Source organism: Sus scrofa, chromosome 9, assembly GCF_000003025.6.
Source record: "Sus scrofa isolate TJ Tabasco breed Duroc chromosome 9, Sscrofa11.1, whole genome shotgun sequence".
NCBI lineage: Eukaryota > Metazoa > Chordata > Mammalia > Artiodactyla > Suidae > Sus > Sus scrofa.
The window spans coordinates 109,383,592-109,398,468 of record NC_010451.4 but is presented as its reverse complement, the minus strand read 5'-3'; the positions used below and the strand labels follow the sequence as shown (position 1 = coordinate 109,398,468).

The 14,877-nt window shown below is 42.0% G+C and overlaps 1 protein-coding gene across 6 annotated transcripts in view; it reads right to left on the bottom strand.

The window, feature by feature from the left end:
- Positions 1-13,493, bottom strand: part of EZH2 (enhancer of zeste 2 polycomb repressive complex 2 subunit) — a 65,968-nt gene extending 52,475 nt beyond the window's left edge. For 2 of the 6 annotated variants that reach the window (XM_005667760.3, XM_005667763.3), the window contains exon 1: positions 13,331-13,453. The gene's annotated coding sequence lies outside the window, so the exon portion shown is untranslated. 6 annotated transcript variants of the gene reach the window in all.

The following is a 14,877-nucleotide window of genomic DNA, read 5'->3' as shown; positions in this document are numbered from 1 at the left end:
GGGTTCAATCCCCGGCCCAGGAACTTCTGCATGCTGCAGCAATGGCCAAAAGAAAAAAAAAAAAAAAAATGGCATCTACAGACCAGCATTCCTGGGTTTATTCATAAGTTCTGTTCATAGACACATCTTAGAAACGGCAAGGGGAAAACTGATTTACTATAAAGGTTTTAAATAATTTGCTTGAACAAACAAAACAGATTAACTGACATCCCCAAAGTAGTTTTCTTTGAAAACTATACAAAACCTATTTTATAAGCTGAATCCTCTCATTTTGTTGGGTACTGAATCAGTTTACTGAGACACTGTTGGAGGGAAAATGGAACAAAAACTGATGCACCAGAAACCAAAACTATGATAGTACAACTCATCATAATTCAAGGCTGGGTCATGAGATAGTTATTTCTTCAACACTCCAGTTGATACAAACAAAAAGCATAGAAAAGTAAGTTAAGTCTAATGACAGTTGTTCTTCCTTCTAGCATGCCTACTTTAAATTTTACACATCAAATAAGCCAAGTAGAAATTTAATAACATATTTTTTAACAGAAACTCAATTTAGGTAAATACAAGGGATCTACCCATTATTCCAAGCAATAAGTTACCTAAGTGAGCATAAGAGGGGTGACAAGAATCTACTGTTCCCACAACCTGTCCTTGACAATGTATTCAGCAATGAAGGGCTGAAAATGCTTTTCACATAGCACAGGCCCCTAAGTGCAAACCAACAATTCTGTGCTCAACAGAATAGTGATCCATTCTCATACTCTAGGAAAGATAGGCTGGTTTTAGACTTAAAGGGAATGTATTTATGGAGTTCCTGTGTGGCTCAGGTTTGATCCTTGGCCTGAGAACTTCCACATACTGTGTGTGCGGCTAAAAAGAGAGACAGACAGACAGACAGAAAAGGTATTTATGTTACAGCATCCTTCTACAGAGACTCTTCATGGGTAATTCTGCCAAGATATTATTGTTGCCTTAGACAATAACCTTTTATCTGAATCCCCAACCAAAACACAGTTCCTCTATATTCTGAAGACTGAAGCATAGAATGGACTTGGTCATTCAAACCGCTAGTCCCAAAGTATCTCTAGAAGTTCTCAGAATTTCCAGGCATCCTACAACCAAGTAACCCCTACCTGGTTGTTTCAGCACTGGAGTTTCATCTGCACCACAAGGGAGTAAAAATGCTTGCCAAGTGCCTTTTCTTTAGTTCATGGACAACAGAACTCCTCAGAGACCCTTCAAAAACTCCCTACTAAATTCTTTCCCCTAAACAGTATTAGTTTCAGGACAACATGGAAGTAAAGGAGTAGGGGCAGTGAAGAGCTGTAAGTCTTTTCATGATCTTCCAACACTCAAGGTCTATCACAAATATATATTGCTGAGGTATTAGAAAAAATCAAACTCTTCAAGTATTATTTACACTCAATGATATTTTCAGTATTTGTTTTACCAAGTATATGGTCTGGAGAATGACTTTATTACTATAATATCACTTATCACAAATACTTAAGCCCTGAGAAAAAATATTTTTGAGTCTCCAAATACCTATGAAATGCTACAAAGAATTTGCCAACTAAAAGGAAGCCAGTTGTATAATCCCTGCAACTGTCTCTCTGAAATAACTAAGGTTTTTTAGGCAGGAAAACAAGACTTCAATCACACTGCTTGCAGATGGGAAAAGAACAGGAGGGGCTAAAATAGTGCCTAATATGTAGGGGTTTTAGACTCTCTGGGCCTAGAAAAGACATGAGTTTTTGTTCAGTACTCTAGATTCTAGAGTTGGAACAGAATGTCTCTGTCAAAGATAAGGAAAAGAGTACCTTACCCTTTATTTGAATAGCCCTAATGGGTTAATAAGATTGTGGTGTCCAATAAATAATTTGAGGAAAGTTTCCATTCTGGAAAACTGTAGAGTACAGCGAGCCATTTAGTTCTACGGTATTAGTGGATACCACGCAACGCCAGACAAATGGTAAAGAACAACTACTTTATTTAACCACAAGAGTAAATTCTATAGGGAAAACTGTCAAACATTAAGTTTGAACTTATCAAAGCAGATCTGTATAAAGAGTAACTCTCTTAGAGTTTTCATTTACATTACACACAATCCACTTTACTTCTGATACTTTCAATCACCAAATGTGTGGAGGCTTTCCTCAAACCAAGCAATTATCTGAGACACCAGCTGGGTACCCTACAAGTCAACTCAAAGCTGACATTATCTACCTAGAGATAGAGATAGCTTTTGATTAGTTAACTTACTAGAGCAGTTCACTGAACTCAGGAAAACACTTTCCTTACTACATTACCAGTTTATTATAAAAGAGTATAACTCAGAAACAGCCAGATGGAAGAGGTGTGTAGGGCAGGGTGTGTGGGAAGGGGGAGGGGTTTTTGTGCTCTCTGGCACGTCATTTTTCCTGAATTTCCTGTGTCCACCAACCCATGAGCTACCTGAACCCTGTCCCTTTGAGTTTTTATGGAGGCTTCATAAGCAAAGTTGATTACATCTCTAGTCATTGGCGAACAAACTCTCTCTCCATGGGTTGGGGGTAGTGGCATCTCAAAGTTCAATCCTTCAATCTCAAGGGTGGTTCCCTAGCAACCAGCTCCCATCCTTAGGTGCTTTCTAAAGTCATCTCTTACTACATTAAACATAGGTATGGCTAAAAGGGGTTGGTTACAAATATCAAAGGACATCCTTATCATTCTTATCACTTACATTCCAAGGGTTTTAGGAGCTCTGAGCCAGAAACAGGACAAAGACCAATGTAAACTTATTATAAATCACAATATTCTATTTTGATTGTTTACAAAGCTAGTTTAGTCAGATACATCATAGTCCTAAAAGGATTTTAGGTGCCATTATGTCTATTATGCAGAAGCAAAAAAGCAAAAAAATAGGCTGTAATCAGCATTAGGTGTTTTATGAATGGATAAACTGGTAAAACAATTTGGGAGAAATGCATGTAACAGTTAAGTGCCAGCTAGGGAGCATCACTATTACCTGTGAAGCTAATGTGAACTTAAGTTCGGTATTTCTCAAACTCTCCAGAGAAATAGATCTAAGTGGTTAACAGAAACCAAGCACCTAGCATCTCAGTATTTGAACTAAGAAGGACCCTAGAAGCAGCAAAAGCCTATTCTCTAAGGGACCACTGTCCTGATAGTGTGAATTTAGGCAAGTTACTTACCTTCACCAAGTCCCTATTTCTTCATCTGCGGAACAGAGATGCACATACTCTCTTTGGAAGGCACACGTAGACCCTCAGTAATCATAACCTGCTCCATTTATTTATCTTGGTCACCACGAAGTGGATCTACAAAAGCTACTTGCTAAGGAAATACAACCAGGTGAATAGCAGAGCTTAGCCTAGAACCTGTGTCCTTTGCATAATATCCAGATGCTGGTGCAGTCACCCTCCAAAATATTTTCTTTACAACTAACTTGAGCTCTGTAGACGAATATTTCAAGCAGACAAATATTCTCCAAAGAGGCAAAATTACTTACGGGGCAAGTAGGACAACATCTTCCTCCACTAAGCCTATTCAAGCAATATTTCTGCCACTTAAAATTCCTTACTGATTACTCTAGAAGGGCATTTCCCAACCTTTTCTGACAAATAAATACTTTGCATGGTAATATATCTCATAGTACCCATTAGGGATTTTAAAAATAATTTTGCAAATTTTATTGCACTATTTTTTTTTTGCTTGCACTAATAATTTGAATTTTGAAACATTTAGATTCAAATTTTATACATTTTATAAAAATTTATAAAGATTTTCTACCTAATAATATGACAGATCATTACCAATAGTTGCTAACTCATATAACAAAAGGCTAGAATGATAGGTTCCCAGGAAGATGGAGACAGACCCTTATCTCCCAAATGTGACTGTTGACCTGGAGACCTGCTCTGGACGTGGGTATGGCCCAGCACAAGATCTACACCCTTTCCCGGAATGTGGAGCATAGATTAACCACCTACAAGGATTAACTGCTCTCTGTCCCGGGACTGACTACCTACCCCTCCCCAGACCTCCCCTCCCCCTTCCTGCCACAAGTTTCCGCCACCACCTCCAGCCACGGAGTCCCATCACAGATCCTTTATAAGCTCAGCACCTCCTCACAGTGAGAGCTGGCGCCATCTTGAGCTCAGACCGTGCCCCTCTGATGACTTAATAAATCTCTTGCTTTACCAACTAGGCCTTGCACATTCCTCCCTCATCAAACCTAACCTTTATACTGTTATAAGATTATGAAGTTCATCTTAGTTTTTTATAATATTCCAAAGACAGGTAATTATTTTCTCATTTAACAAATATGTTTTTTAAATAATTAAAGTACATGACTTTCAACAAATTTCAGAAGTAAAATGTTTGACTTACAGGCTACATGTATATTAGGTACAGGGCAGGTTTATTTAGTTATTTAGTTATTTAGTTAGTCCTATATGTAAGCACATTCTATAAATAGAATACAGTGAAATTTCATTATAGGCTATGACATCAAAAACATACAAAGCTGCTTTAATGATGATTAGAATTCTTATACTGTTTAAAGAAAATCAACTAGTTTTCTTAAATTTCTGTGTTTTGCTTACAAAATCACTTCTCAGATGGTCTTTAGTATCAAAAATCAAGGTACTAAAATGGATAAAATAGTCATGTTTTCTTCTTGATGCTTTTAACTTATTAGAAACATCCTGACATGTTGTTTATGAATTTAGTTCACATCAATGCAACCAAGGGATAAAAATGATCCCGAGATAAATTTGCAGAATCATTATTTTATTTTCCCCACTTTTTAAAATATTGTTGATTAAAGCTTCCTGACTTTAATCAACAATATTAGGAAAATAAGTTAAAATTTTATAACAGTACCTGATAGGAGGCAGCAAAATTCACTGGGTGATACACAGCACAGCTGTACAAAACTCACTTCAGATAGACCCTTAAAGGCTCTGCTTTAAAGGGTAGGGGTGCTATTTAAACAATTATTTACAGAGTTGTTGCTAAAGAAAAGAGCCTCAAGTTTCTGGGGCTCTGGTCCTAAATCAACTTCACAAAATTTTATTTCTATCTACTATATACAAAACCCTTTCTAACCTCTACCATGTAGACGAGTAGACTAGAGCTTAAAGTGAAGGGGAGAAGGAGAGAAACTGTCTAGTTTGGTTAGGAGAGGGGGATGGGGTGTTCTGAGCCAAACAGGCTAAACAGCCCCTTGAGATGCTAAAGCAGTACAGAAGACATTCCAGAAAGAAGACAGAACGCAGACTCTCCATGTCCCATTTCCTGGAGACAAGGAAAAAGACCAGTTGAACTCACCAGAGGAAAAGTATAAGAAAACCATCAGAGATGAGGGCAGCTGAAAGAGTGTGGGCTGTTCCATAGACAGCCTGGAATATCAACCTCAGGAGTTTCTTGCTGCAACAACAACCTGGCCAAGGAGAGAAATCACCCCGCAGAAGCCCAAATGATTGCTTTTTTGTTTTCTTATTAAACAGGGAAAAGGTGGGATTGTGTGTTACCCGTATACCGAAGAAAAACTAAAATTTATTGTACGAATAATGGAGGTGTTGAGCAAAAGAAAGAACTGATACTTCGCAGAAATAAAATAGTACACAGAAATCAAGTATATGTACTCTGAAAAGCCGTCTGTTTATCTAACAAAAAACTTATCAAAATAGTTAGACCAAGCTAATTATTGACAGATGTAGCTTGGCAATCTCATCATCATTTCTACATTACCAGATTCTAAGACCAAAGTCAATTTTAATATCCCTATTTATCCTCTTAAGAAAAATACATAAGAAAAATGTTACCTCACTACTAAATGGAAAGGTCCAAATTTACCAAAAATGAAATTTAAAGAATTACTAAACATTATCACTTTCAAAACTAGCTAGCTTAATTAAAAAATTTCCAAAGTTCCCTTGTGGCTCAGCGGGTGAGGGATCCAGTGTTGTCACTGCTATGGTTCGGGTTCCATCCCTACCCCAGGAACTTCCACATGCCCGGGGTATGCCTCCTCCCCCAAAAAACTCCCCCATGCCACACACATCTAATACCATCTATATAAGTATCTTTTTCATGTCCATGTTTCTGCAAACACAAAACATTCTGAATGACTTGAAGGTTAAGAACAAAGTTGTTTTCACACACAAACAAATTTTTTAATGGCTGAACCCACAGTATATGGGCCAGGGATTGAATCCAAACCACGTCTTCGACAATCCTAGATACTTTAACCCACTGTGCCCAGTGGCAATCAAACCCGAACCTCCAATCACCCGAGCTGCTGCAGTCAGATTCTTAACCCACTTAAGAGAGTGGGAACTCCTGTTTTCACACAATTTAACTGAATTTAAACGATTATGCTTCTAGTATTATTAATCTATATATTGTCAAAAATACACAAAATTAAAATAGAAAATTAGGAGAAAACATCTGTAATACATACATCTGATAAAGCATACATTCCCAGAATATATAGAGACCTTTTACAACTCAATGAGCCAAACACTCCAGTTTTTTAAATGGGCAAAAGGCTTGACCAAAAAAAGTATACGAATGGCCAATAAGCACATGAAAAGATGTTTAACATCACTGACCACTTGGGAAATGCATATTAAAACCACAAGAGGAGTTCCCGTCATGGCGCAGTGGTTAACGAATCCGACTAGGAACCATGAGGTTGCGGGTTCGGTCCCTGCCCTTGCTCAGTGGGTTAACGATCCGGCGTTGCCGTGAGCTGTGGTATAGGTTGCAGACGCGGCTCAGATCCCGCGTTGCTGTGGCTCTGGCGTAGGCTGGCAGCTACAGCTCTGATTCGACCCCTAGCCTGGGAACCTCCATATGCCGCGGGAGCGGCCCAAAGAAATAGCAAAAAGACAAAAAAAAAAAAAAAAAAAAACCAAAAAAACCACAAAATACTCAGCCCTCTTGGATGCCACTGACTTAAAGCAACATGGGACGAAGCCTCAGCAAGGACGCGGAGAACCACAGCCCCCCACAATGACAACACAAACCCTACTCCACTCAAAATGGCACAACTGCTTGGGGAAATGGTACGGCAGTTTCTCATAAAGTTAAATCAATATTTACCACATGACCCAGCAGTCCAACAACAAAGTATTTAGCCAAGAGAAAGTAAAAGATACATCCACAAAAGGCTTGCCCAAATGGTCACATAGGCTTTACTAATAAGAGCCAAAACGGAAAATAGCCCATGTATCCATCAGCAGGTAAATGAAGAAAACATAGCATGTTACTGAGAAATAAAGAAAAACTACTCAAACAAGCAACAACAAAGATAAACCTTAAAAACATATTGGATCAAAGAAGCCAGTCACTAGAGTATAGCCTGTGTATTTCATTCATAATTCTCGCACAAGAGAAATCTGATGGGCAGTTGAGAGGGAATGACTGCAAAGGAACAACAGAACTCTGAAATGACAGCAAGGTTATGTTTTGATTGGGGTGATGGTTGGCTACACAGGTGTTTACATTTGTCAAAATGCTTCAAACTGTAACCTTCAAATGTGTGCATTTTAATGTTTATAAATTACAATTCAATTAAGTTGATTTTTTACACTAAAAAATGGATACCTCTCTAGAAAGCAATTTTACAACATCTATTAAAACTTGAAATGTGCATAATCTTGAACCAGCAACTCTCCCTATAGAAGCTGTCAAGCAAACATTCAAAGATACATAAAGATGTTGCCTCCTCTGGGGGAGAGAGCACCAGGCCCACCATAGATGACTAGTTTACTGCTTGACAATACCCTGATTTCTATGTATGTTATGCTTAGAGCAGAGGGCGGCACACTTCTGTAAAGGGCCACACGGTTAAGTACTTTAGCTTGGCAGGTCACATCCAGTCACCTTGCAATTCTGGGGGTGGGGTGGGGGTGTTGTTTCACTACTCTTTAAGAAATGCTAAAATCATTGGTAGCTCAGGGGCCTTACAAAAACAAAAACAGACACATACCCAAGCTGAGAAATCGGGGCTTTGAAGCCCAAATTCAAACCCTTATGCTACCATTAACTCGTTACCTAATTTTTCCAACTCTTGTTATTACAGTATACATACAAAATAAAAGCACTTAAACAGTGTCAACCAAATACACAAGAAATATCAGCTTTGTAAGATGGAACAATCTCTATATTGACCTTAAAACAAGTGCTATAACAAAATAACTTGATCCTACTTTGTAGGATAGATGTATAAATACATATTCACATGAATACACTAGAAAGTTTGGGAAGAATATACACCAAACTGCTAAGAGGAGGACTTGAGATTACAAGGATCAATCAAGAAAGGTTTCACTTTATAAAAGTCTAAAGTGTTTCAGTATTTTGAAATGAACACATCTGTTTTTAATCAATTGACAATCTAAGTAAACAAAAATAGATAAAAGCATGCATGGCACCATTTTTCTTTACATACAGGTTCTAAGCACATATTTAAAATTGCAAAGTGTTTAGTTCCATTAATGAGAAAGTACATCAACTCTAAAAAGTACTGGCACAATAACTAAAAATCACTTATCAAACATTTTATGCCAGGTGTGGTTTTAAGGGTTTCACATGCATTAATTCATTTAATCCTCTCAACAACCTTATGGAATGAATACCTCTCATTATGATCACCAATTTACAAACAGGGAACTCAGACATCAAAGACAACGTGCCCAGCACAGGAACTGGAACCCAAGCAACTTGACTCCAAAGATCTCACTCTTAAAACTCTATTGTACTCCCTCCAGAGTGCACACTATTACAACTATGGCTGAAAAGAAATCCACAAAGACATTTTTTAGCTGTCAAAGGCATCAGATCCCATAAAACCACAATTACCTACTTTTAAAGAATGCTTTCTGATTGATTCAAATAAACTCACTCTTCTTAGAACTGATATGTGTCTTCAATTATCCGGGAGACCAGGAGGTTTAACATGGAGCCAAATAGAATCTCAGTTTGGATCCTGACTGCAAATTCCTAGCTGGATAGTCCTGGGAAAACTCTTAATCCTCTACAGCAAAGTTTCCCTATCTGTAAAGATCTGTAGAGTGTGGCTGTCGATAAAGGTTTAACTGCAAAATATATATATAAGACAAAATTTACCATTTTAACCATTTTTAAACATATAATTCAGTGGCATTAAACACATTCAAAGTGCTGTACAGCCGTCACCACCTTCCATCCACCTTCCATGTTTACAGCTTTTTCAAATTCCCCAAAAAACTCTGTCCCAATTAAACACTAGCCTACCATGCCCCCTCCCCTGGGGCCATGGTAACCTCTACCCTACTTTTTGTTTGTAAATTTGCCTATTCTAGGTATCTCCCATAAATGGAATCACACAACTTTTTTCCTCTAGTGTCTGGCTTATTTTGCTTAGCATAACATTTTCAAGTTTCACCCATGTTATACTATGTGTCAGGATATCATTCCTTCAATAGCTAAATATTCCATTGTATGTATAAAACCACATTTTGTTTATCCAAACATCTACTGATGGACCCGAGACGGTTTTTACAAGAACTAAAAACAAAGCATCTGATCTGAATATTACCACAGTAAAAAACAAACGAATGAATACAGCATCTGGGAAACAGTAGGCACTTTATTTAACATTACTGTCTTTTTTCACTTCGTTTTTGTCATATTCTTGCACCAAGTAGTGGTGCAGCAGCAAGATATAAAACAGTGCAATCATCTTACAAGCCAGCTATGTCTTTTGAGATATTATTGGATTGCAAATCTACATTGATCATATCATTTTAAAAGAAAGATAGAGCATTCCAATAAATGATCTGTAATTACACTGGCAGCACTTCCTTCAGTTTTAGCTTCAAAACCTACCTCACGTTGTTCAAATAAAGAACTCATTAATTGTAACTAGACACCTTTTGATTAAAAGATGTACTCTCACCTTATATTTCTGCACAACCATCATCAATTTCAACATCAAACAAATTAAGCAGATAACTATACACAGGTATCCAGATGATCCATCACGCTTCTCCCTAGCTACCTGAAATACCAAACATGAAAACCAACAGCTGCTTTTAAGGGATATTCAACTTCCAACATCTTAAAACTATTTACAACTAGGAGAAATCTTGGAATTTGTTCACCTTGACAATTATTTTTCTTTGTAAACATTGCCTCCCCAAAGGTGAGAAAAACACCTTCCAAAGTTCCTCATCACATAAATATGAACATATTCTGTCTGCTTTGCAAGTTCCTTTTTCAACTTATTTTCCTACATTTTTCAGACTTCTTTCATTCATTCAACGATTAACCCCTACTCTCTAGCAACTACTAGGTATACAAAGAAAAGACAGAGTCTCTGCCTCAAAGCACTTTAGAGTATAGTGAAAGGAGCCCAATGCACAAGCAAATGATTGCAATGCAACTGGATATATGCTACAATAAAAGTATGAACAAAGCCCTTGCAGACACCTGTGCCTGAGACTCAAGGAAGGCCTCTAACAGGTGAAGCTTCCTCTGAACTTAATGAGCTGTCTCCACTCCTGCTCTCCTCCAAACTGAAGATTTCACCTGCCCATATAGAATCCTTCATAATTCACAGAAAATGTTTTCTTCACGGACAAAAAGACTTCAAGACAAATCCACTGGTCATTTCTAATTAACCCCAGAATGCATGAGATCAGAGGATTTTTTTATTGCTGTTGATTTTTTAAAAAATCAACTTTCTTAATTACCGCTTTTTAGGCCAAGATGGAAACTAATTCGTTCTCCTTAAGCATGCCAGCTCAAAGGATGGAAGATATCCTAGAAAGCCTCAGTGTAACCTGGGGAAATCTGCCTAAAAATTTTAAGTGGCCAACACAAAGACAATCACCTATATGTATGTGTGCAAGGCAAAGCTGATATCAAAGTATTACAGCTTTTTTGTGTGCCTAACTTCACTAAATCAACAAGTGTGGTTTTTTTAATCACTGCTACTTAAATACATTTTCAAATCAAATAAAAAATTAAAAACCAATTCCCCCAAAAAAACTTAAAAATAAATCTTGTGGCAACTACAAAGACAGTAATTGCCAAATATAGTGTACACAAACAAGTAAGGAAAAACTGCAATTTCTTATCCTAAAAGATCCAAATATCTACCAAAATCTCCCTAACTAGCTCATCTTATAACAAGAGGCCAGATTATCAGGAGGACTTTTTAATAGATAATTACTAGCAACTAATACAGTAAACAATACTTAGGACAGCACCTGGAATGTCTGTTCAGCGGTGTCTAACACTGCAAAATATGTAATAAAGACTTTTACACTGCATTTCTTTGTCTCCATATTTATGAAACCGTAAGATGGTAGGGTGAACATTAGATCATCAGATAGAACAATGCAAATCGGTGCTATGTTCCTAAATTCCTCTTCTTTGAAGATATTCCCCTGCCACAAAGACTAGAATTTAAGATGCCATTTTCCTAAGTGTTTTCAAGAACTTAAGCATTAAATTCCCAAATACACCACCACAAAGAGAGAAAGGATTCTTTACATCCAGGACTAGAACCCTACCTACTCCTAACTTTAGGTAATATGAAAAGGAAATTAAAATAGGTCATAAATACTTTCATTTTCTTGAAATAAAATTATCAATAAACTTGTTAGGATTACACACTTGTTCTACATTTTATTTCCAAACATAAAATAGTTGCTAACGGTGATGAATGAAGAGTAGTGGAAAATAAACTCCAAACCCCCTAGCTCCCTGGTGGTCTAATGGTTAGGATCCCACACGCTCTTAAAATCCCTTAGAAGTATAGCCTACATTCAACTGTATCAGCATTAGTGTTTTTTAAAGATTTTCTTAAATGGTGTTTTATGTGACATTAAAAAGCCACAAAATTAATCCGATAAATGACCTTTAAAACCCAGAAAGTAAACCTTGAAGTAAAATATTTTTAAATACCAAAGACATATCTTTGTTTCCAAATGACTTAAATTTTACAGATCCTGTGTGACAAACAAAGGAAGTTTAGCTTAACTGTGGACAGCACACGTTCAATTTCTTAGGCAACAAACATTTCTGTAGTCAGTCTTTTCTGACTCAACAAAGCTATTGTTCACGGAAAACAAGACCAATTAATGACGAATTGCTAACCAGACCACCTAAACACACATTTGTCATAAACATTTTGCTTGATCAATTCTTTCTACCATCGCATCCTCATTCAATCCCTGGGGATTTGGAGAATAATCTCTTACTAAATGACAGTTGATTTCGTTAGCACCTGTCGCCAGTCTCAGATGTATCACATAAGTTGGCCGAAAGAGCATGTAATTTTTTAAAAAAAATATGATTCTTTAGAAAGCGGGAACTCAGCAGGCGTGAGTTCACCAAGTTTTCATTTCAAAATATCATGCTTCTCGATTCCTCCAATTTTCAAAAAGGGACCTGATGGCACCGACTTTTTTTGGGGGGGTGGACAATGACGCGGAAACTCGACGAAAAGCCCTCCGAAACGAACAAAACCGAGCGGGGGGAGAACGGCTCGACCCTTCCTCAAACTTAACAGAAAGCCAGCCGAGGGGGTAAAGGCGGCCGGGACCGCCTCGTCAGAGCGGGTGGAGACGAGGGGTTCGGGGGTGCTTTCCGGGGAAATGTCAGACCCGCAGCCGCTCCGAGTTCGGTTCCCAGCGCCGCCCCGGCCCCCTCGGCCCCGGCCGAGCCTGCGCGCTCGCGGGGAGGGGGCGTGGGGCCCAGCCCGCCCCCTGCGCCGCGGCCCGCGCTCCCCACGCCCCTCTCCCGCCCGCTGTCAGGCCCGGGTGTCACTGCCCCTTCCCCGCGCCGAGCTCCCCCGAGACACAGTCCGTCCTTTGTCTGAGTGTGCACTCGGTGCCGAGGTCCCACCAACTTGTGTGCGTCCCGTCCCACCCGGGCGCTCCCGCCGCGACGCTCCACACAAAGGAGACAGGGGCTCGGGCGGCCGGCCCGCCCCGAGCACCGGAGCGCCCCCAGCCCAGCCGCCGCGCCTCCCGAAGGGCGGGCGCGCGAGAAGACCCCTCGGCTCGCCCCCCAGGGCGCCCGCCCGGGGTCCCGCCTTAGGTCGCCAGGTGCGGCGCTGCCCGCCCCCGCGGTCGCGCGGGCCAGCCCAAAGCCACGGCCCCTTCCGAGGGGTCTCCTCTCACCCCTCCAGCCAAAGCGGCGCCCCGGGAAAGCCCGCTCTGGGCGATACCCGGAGGGGTGGCGGGGATATCCCGGCGCCGCCGCCGCCCCTCACCGAGCTTCGGAGCCCCGCTGGCCGGCCGGCCCGACAGCGGCACGCTACCTGAGCCCCGCGCCCCAGCCCGCTCCGCTCCCGCGCGCCGCTCCCGCGCGCCACCACCGCCGCCGGGCTTCCACCGCCTTCTGCGTCCCAGTGGGTGTCGGACGCTCCCGGACCAAGCGCCAAACCCGGCAGCCCAATCGCCATCGCTTTTATTTGGCCCCCCCTGTCCAACTAAGCGCCGCCCCGATTGGCGGGCCGCGAGGCGGGCTCCCGTCCAATCACAAGGCCCGCCGGGCTCCGTGGCGGCGAGCCAGCCCCACGCAGAGGAGCCCGCGGGACTCAGCCGGGCCGGGCCGGCGGCGCGTGCGCGCGAGCGGGCGGGCGCTGAGGGACGCGGCCGCCGAGTGGAAGCGCTGCGCCGTCTCTTTGTTCTTTCGCCGAACGCACGGCGCCTCTCAGGAAGGCGGTGGGTCGGCTGGCTGGGACGATGGGGCCTCTGCAGCCCGAATCCCGGGCCGCGGGCGGGAGGCGGCCAGGGCAGGATGGCGGGAACCGACCAGGGGGCGGGACGGCGCGCTCGCGGCGCTTGGCGGGAACCGCCGGCAGCCTCAGAGTTCCCGGGCCGGAGGGGCGGGGCGGGGCCGATAGCCAAGTTTGAACCAGTTCAAAACTCGGGGGTGGTAACGGTTTCAACTGCCGCGCTCTTTTCCCCGCGCGCGGAGCCGAAGCGCAGGCCGGCCGGCGGACGCGCGCGAGGTACCCCGATTGCCGGCCAGTTACGCTCTGCGGTCCGGGCTCCAATCTGGTTCGTTTCGGGCGAGGAGCCCCGAGCCTTTCGCGGTCTGGTCGGACTGGCGCGCCGCCTCCGGTGCGAGCAGAGCGCTCTGCCAGCTACTTTTTCTGCTAAGCCCCTCAGTGGCTTGGCCCGACTCAGATCCCCTGGCCCGCTGGACTTTGGTTGGTCGAGGCCGCAGTGCCCATCTCCTTAGAAACCTGGGAAACAGCAGCCCTACTGTTATTTCAGTTTCCTCATTCTGAGCGCCTTGTTCGGCACCTTCCAGCGTTTGTAGTTCCAAACACGTGTCAACGTTAATCATTTATCAGGGGTGAGTGGGGTTCACTTGCCTCGAGCTAACGCCTCTGGAAAAAATTGGGATGATTGCAGCATCTTTCAAGTGTTAAAAAAAAAAATGATCTGCGGGTGAGCCTGTATCAACCCATAAGAATTAGAAATATTCTGTTTAGGATGCAGTTTCCCCTTTTAATTTATCTGACAGTGAAGGTAAGGTTATTCTGAATTTTCTTTTTTTTCTTTTTAGGGCCTCATCCGAGGCGTATGGAGTTTCCCAGGCCAGGGGTGGAATCCGGCCTACACCACAGCCACAGCAACTCAGGCTCCAAGCCGTATCTGCGACCTACTCCACAGCTCAACAAGGCCAGGGATCTAACTGCAACCTCAGGCATGGTTCCTAGTTGGATTAGTTTCTGCTGCGCCACGGGATCTCCTGAATTTATTTTCAATAGGATGCAGGAATAGGGCAAAACAATCGTTCACCCATGTAAACAGATTGAGAGTTCAGATGGAGGGCGGGGAGGATAGTCAACTA